The sequence below is a fragment of the Triplophysa rosa genome, unplaced genomic scaffold (assembly GCF_024868665.1).
Source record: "Triplophysa rosa unplaced genomic scaffold, Trosa_1v2 scaffold221_ERROPOS574315, whole genome shotgun sequence".
In the NCBI taxonomy this organism is placed as follows: Eukaryota; Metazoa; Chordata; class Actinopteri; order Cypriniformes; family Nemacheilidae; genus Triplophysa; species Triplophysa rosa.
Genome location: NW_026634236.1, coordinates 216,265 through 222,784, shown reverse-complemented (window position 1 = coordinate 222,784; position 6,520 = coordinate 216,265).

Below are 6,520 nucleotides of genomic sequence, written 5' to 3'. Positions count from 1 at the left end.
CTCTCTCTCTCTCTCTCTCTCTCTCTCTCTCTCTCTCTCTCTCTCTCTCTCTCTCTCTCTTGTCTTTTGGCTCTGGCTCATACAGCATTTTGGGTTCACTGTTCCTTCAAATATGGATGCTTTCCTGTTAAATAGGGCCTTCAGTTGCTGGCTGAATTTCTAATTGTGTTGCTGGACTAAAGTCTCTAGATGCTAAAAGGTGTTTGATAGCTGAATTCGGTCAGTTGTAGGTGTTTTAGACAGAATGTGAATTGTAATTATTTCAAAATCACCTGACCACGATTATTAGCAATCACATTTTGCCTTTTAAATAAAGAATTTGATGCAATACAATACTATACTGTGTACTATGCTACTATGCCATGCTATGCTATATTGTAATTTACTACACTATTCTTTGCTATACTATTCTTTGTTATGCTATATAATGCAATACTAGACCAAACAAGACTACACTATGCTATGCTATACTATACTATACTACACCGCACTATACTATACCGCGCACCACTATGCTATACTATATAGTATATACAATGCCATATTTATATAAATATATATTACGATACTATACTGTGCCATGCTACACTATACTATTACAACTGTATTTTGTACTGTGCTGTAGTACACTACATAACACCACACCATATTATACTATGCTATACTGCACTCCACTATGCCATTCTATGCTGTACTGTACTATATTATATATAGTGTATATGTAGAACTATATTTATTTGTATTATGATACTATACTGTATCATGCTACATTATGCTATACTACCGTATTCTGTACTACACTATGTAGCACTACACCACACTACACTTTGCAACACTATACTGCACTCTAATATGCTATGCTATTCTATACTATATTGTATGAAGTATAGTATATGCAACAATGCATATATGAAACAATACTATACTGTACCATGCTGTGCTGTACTATACTATGCCATACCATGCTATACTGTGTTATATATAAAGACACTACACTGTACTGTACTATACTATGCCATACCATGCTATACTGTGTTTTGAGGAGCGGTGTTATGTTGTTTATTTCAAAAAATGCCACTTCAGCATTAAATGTGTACCATGTTCTAGGATATTCAATTTCAACAATGCCAACCTCCCATTTACCTTTCATATGTAACGGGTTGGCTAGACATGTCCTATAATTAGAAATAGTATTACGCGGGTACACTGACAACGATGCATTGCAGGGTAGCACGACATAAAACCCTCCGTCAGTCATGCCTGTCTGTCTTCTTTTTCATGAATGCCGCGGGTCTCTACGTACTCACTTTTTTAAAGCATCTGTACATCGACCACTTCTTTTTCGGGAATCCAACTATTAAATTTAGACGGCCATCCATACCATTTTACCAATACCATGACCTTCTTACCATGCCTTTTCTTATCCAAGATTTTTTCTACTTTAAAAGTAATGTCTCTGTTCACAGTTATTTTTTGTAACTCCGGTTCGTAAAAACTTCCATCGATAATGTCCCCATCATAATCACAAAGTTTGTAAACTGGGGGGTCTCGCGGTACACACATATTCACTGTGAAATACTCTTCTGTGTAATTTTTCTCATAACCCTTGGCAAATGGTCCTCTCGCTTTAGATATTCTTACAATATCACCGATTTTGTATTTAAACAAAGGTTTGACACGATGCACTCCCCTAGGCCCGTAAAGATTTTGAAACACCACAGCTTCATTGGCTTTGTTAACATCCACGGGTCTCATTTTAATACTTCTATGACAACTGGTGTTGTAACCCAGCGTGAGATCTTGTAACACATCGACATAACGCTTCGTATTAGCGGCTGTTAAATATCTCCACATTCTACTTTTCAGAGTTCTATTAAAACGTTCAACAATGCTGGCTTTTAAATCTGAGGATGTAGCAAAATGTTGAATATTATACTTTTTAGAAACACTCTGAAACTGTTTATTAAAGAATTCACCGCCTAAATCGGTCTGTAAGCGTAAAGGAATGATCCCTTCATCAAGTATAGACTCAAAAGCTTTTGATACTTCGTAACCGGACTTGTTCTTCATGACACGAGTCCACGCATATTTACTAAACACGTCGATACATGTCAACAGAAATTTTAAACCGTCGTTTTCCGCGGCGTAGGCAGACATATCAACCAAATCCGCCTGAAACTGTATGTTCACACCGTAAACAATTACTCGGTTTCTCTTGTATTTTAGAGGTGCCGCTTTATGTAAGGTGTATGCATCCTCCGAGGATAGCCAGTCTGAAATTTGTTTATCAGTTAGACAAACCCCTGTATCATTTAATACACCCTGTTTTAAACGGTTTTTACCCCCTAAAGACCCGGGGTTAGAAGGTGTGTAATAAACCTTTTTCATGAGCTCAGACATGTTGTCATATCAACAGACGCAGATAAATAAGACATTCGTTTTTTAAATACAAAGGTATTTATTTTCGAAAATACATCAATAAAAAAGAAAAAATACATTCACAGACTGTCTAGATAAACAAGAAAACGAATACATGTTAGAATATATTTATCGGTCATGTGGTCACTCACAAGTTCAACAATTTCACAGACTTCATTCTCCCCTTTTTTCTCGGATATCAGGTTTATACATATATCAACAGTATATGCAGACATTGCGATGGCATGTGCTACATCAAATACATTATCATTTTCACACAAGGCTTTTAAAACTTTTCTGATGAATACGACGGATGAATCGCCACCTGCGACACATGTCTGTGTCAGACTAAACCATGATTCCGACAAATTTCTCACAACTATCATTTCATTCTTTAAACTGTTTACATGTCTGGCATTACATACAACATAGTCTGAAGGACCACGCTTGTCAACATTATCATATATCACACAGTACAGAAGATTAACTATTTCACGTTTGTAATACATTTTAAACACACGTTTGACAAAACCAAAAATGCAAGTGTTCCCCATCCCACCACAACAGTCAAACGCTGAGATTAGCAATACCACTTTTCCAGAAATCCACAGCGTCGTTGACGACTTTCTCACACTGCTTATCCACAAGTTTATCTGTGATTTCGTTAAGTTTCTCCACGATAAAGGGCTCGCCCCGTAGCTCACATAGAATAGCTTCTACGACCCCTTGAATTCTCTGGGGATGAGGTCTTAGACCGTAGGTGGTTAACGCATGAACAATACTATGTTTAAACTGAGGGTTGAACAGTTTGCTTGATAGTTCTTCAAAGTATCCTTCAAAGAAATAGGGTGATGGTTCAAATAGACACGAGTGCTGCATCTGACTCGGATGATCGATCTCACAGCCGTGACACAAGTCTTTGAGTTTTGTGTTAACTATGTATGACATCAGAACGGCCACGATGGCTTTTATTATTTTAAAACCATCCTCTCCGATACACCCATCCACAGCATCAGCGGATCCTACGGCCTCGGCGATGTCTTGACTACGAGTCGTTATGAATGTGAGGTTGTGATACCCCAACTCGGCGCAGAATTTATCCAACCAAGTGGTGCTAGAAGTCTGTTGTGGGTTTTCAGATACCCCGGTAACGGCCTCACACATCGCTGGTGCGTGTTCGCTGGTATAGCATGTGTCTGCAGACTCCTGGGACATGGTGAGTTGTCGGTGGTTGTGTTGAAGGGTTTTCTGAACAGTTGCTTTTATTGGTTTGTAGCACGGGGCGGTGTCAGACGTTGTTTGTCAACAGATCCATTTCCGGCTCAAACAATCTAACTCTCACAGAGTTGTACCGATCACGCAGTTTACACCATTTAAACATATTGTTAATGTCTGTAAAAACGTCACCAAGCACACATACATCTCTCCACTGAAACATAATTTTCAAATCATAACAAACGCTAGCACCCGGCGAAACTCTACCGTTGTTGACATCTGTTATCTCAGAACCAAATCCACATAATATATACAAAGAATCTTCAGGGCTCTCTCCGCATCCGTCAGCGAACATACGATACCATACACCCGGTATCACACTGCACCATTCTCCGACGAACATTGGATCCTGGCGATATCTGTTTAGGTCACTCCAAACATAATTATAAAACAATGCCCAATCTTGCGCCGGGAGAAACAGACACGGGTCAAGGACGACCTTCTCCATCCCCTGTTCGGAGCTGTACAACGACACACAGCGTCTCGTCTTGTCGAACTCGAAACTCCCAATGCGATTACCGGCTAGTGGAAAATCCCGTTTTACAATCTCTTCATTTTCATGTATAAAGCTAGTTATGTGAATACGCTCCGCACGCCTCGGAGCAAAAGTCAAATCTACCGTTTCCACACCAGCGTCAGTAGACGAACGGGCATTGACATTTTTAGGAGTCTCAGCACTGGATAGAGCCATTGTAGCACGTTAAGACACAGATTGAAGTATCTGATTTAAATAGCGAAAAAACTAACAGTATTTAAGCAACTACTGCCACACCGCCCCCCCCCTAGGTTTTCACATTATGGCGTGAAAACAGTATGTTGTCAGGACATCAGGGTGTCAGGCCCTGGGTTAGATAGACAACTACAGGGGGTACAACAACACTGTCATAAAATATAAACTGTCAAACAAGACTGACAGATCATAAAAAAACCCAACCTAATTTGATTGACTGGTCAAATGACTTGCCCGGGCTTGTAAGGGGACAGTCACACTTTGATAAGATTACAGACCTCAAGTCTCAATTCACTCATTTGCATGATAAAACAAAGGAAACAGCACACTCTTAGAAGAAAAAGCACACATACATATTATTTTATATCTCTCTCTAATCTACAAACGTCTTTCACAAATTAGACTATAGTAAAATCAAACACCCCTTTTTTTTAATAGGTAGTGATGAGGGGTTGTAGGTAGTTAGCCTCACTGAAGGAAGGGTTGGGGGTCAGAGGAGACCCACCAACAGTCATAAAACATAAATGTCATCAAGATTGACAGGCCATAAAAACATCCATTTGAGTGACTGGTTGACAGAACTTTGACAGGGGGTCATAAATCAATCAAACTTTTGACACAAGGTATATGATTATACTACTGACGTATCGTCAATGCGTCTGGCGATTGAATTGTTTGAAACGGGCACTTTTGCAATTTCTTTGGCAGCATTTGGACCCAACATTGTTTTCACAATTGCTTTGCATGCAGGCATAATTAATGACTCCACCACCGTATGTGGCTTTTTCGATTTTGCCACTAAACCAGCAACCAGGTAGCTAGCTTCGAGAGCTTTTTCAGACACTGTGGTACTCTTTCTCATCAAAGAAGCCTGTTTCTCCGTTTGATCTCTCAAACGCACAAAATAGTTTATGTCTTTTTTAATAAGTGATGGATGTTTTGTTTGTAAATGACGTTTAAGCTTGCTAGGAACCATTGCATGGTTAGATAGTTTTTCTCCACAGACTAAGCATAAGGGTAGTGCTGCCGAGCGATCCCCGGTGAAAGTGAATCCATATGACAGATAACTGTCGCTGTATTGTCTTGAGCTCACCGTTTTTGCTTTCTTTCCTGTGTCTCCACTGCTAGAGGGCCCAGGTTCCGATTCAGGGTCGTTAGATTTTCTTTTCAAGAATTTATCCATGTTTTCCCGTTGGTTTTAGTAGCGTGGTCGTAATTATGTGTGGAATTCGCACATGGGAAAATCGCGGGCTACGAGGTCACGTATACGTACAGTCTCCTGGATGAGATCACGTATACGTGGTCAAATACGCAATGAGGTCACAGTTGGTTTACTTTTAATTGTAAAACATTGCTGTACATCTATATTTTATTTATTATTATTAAAAATTGGCCATTTTCCACGGCACACCTGACAACTTGTCACGGCACACTAGTGTGCCGCGGCTCAGCGTTTGGGAAACACTGGTCTATGGTGTAGTCGAGCTGAAACTTCACGGACACTTTGGATTTAGTTTTATATGTGGAGGTGGCCTAAAAGAATTACTACCAGAGCTTCTTAGTCCCATCCAAATGTGCCATTCTCAGTAATAATAACGGATCACGTCAGTAAAGATTAAGGCGACTTTTACCCTCTTATATAAGGGTCTGGAGAAATTACCTCAAGTAATACTAATCCCATGCAAATAGACCAGCTGTAAATATATACGTAAATATTCCACCATTTCCTGTAACGGTTTTTCAAATAGGGAGGCGCTTCAAGAAGCATTCAGTTGCGTTCTAGGTGGTGTCAGTGGCAAACCTCAAGTTTTTTCTGCAAACAACGATGCATGCCTTTAAGAAAAGGTTGAAAGAACTTCTCAGATCCACGGAACTTCTGTTTGCATTAGGTAAATGCCTATTACCAACAGAATCATTTATTGATTTATTGAACCAACTGAATCAATACATCGTTCGACTTGACCTAAATGTTTGTTTATATTAGTGCTGTCAATCGATTAAAAAAATTAATCGGATTAATCACACATTTTTTCTGTGATTAATCACGATTAATCGCACACAACCATTTTATTTTAAAATATACTTTTACATTTTAAT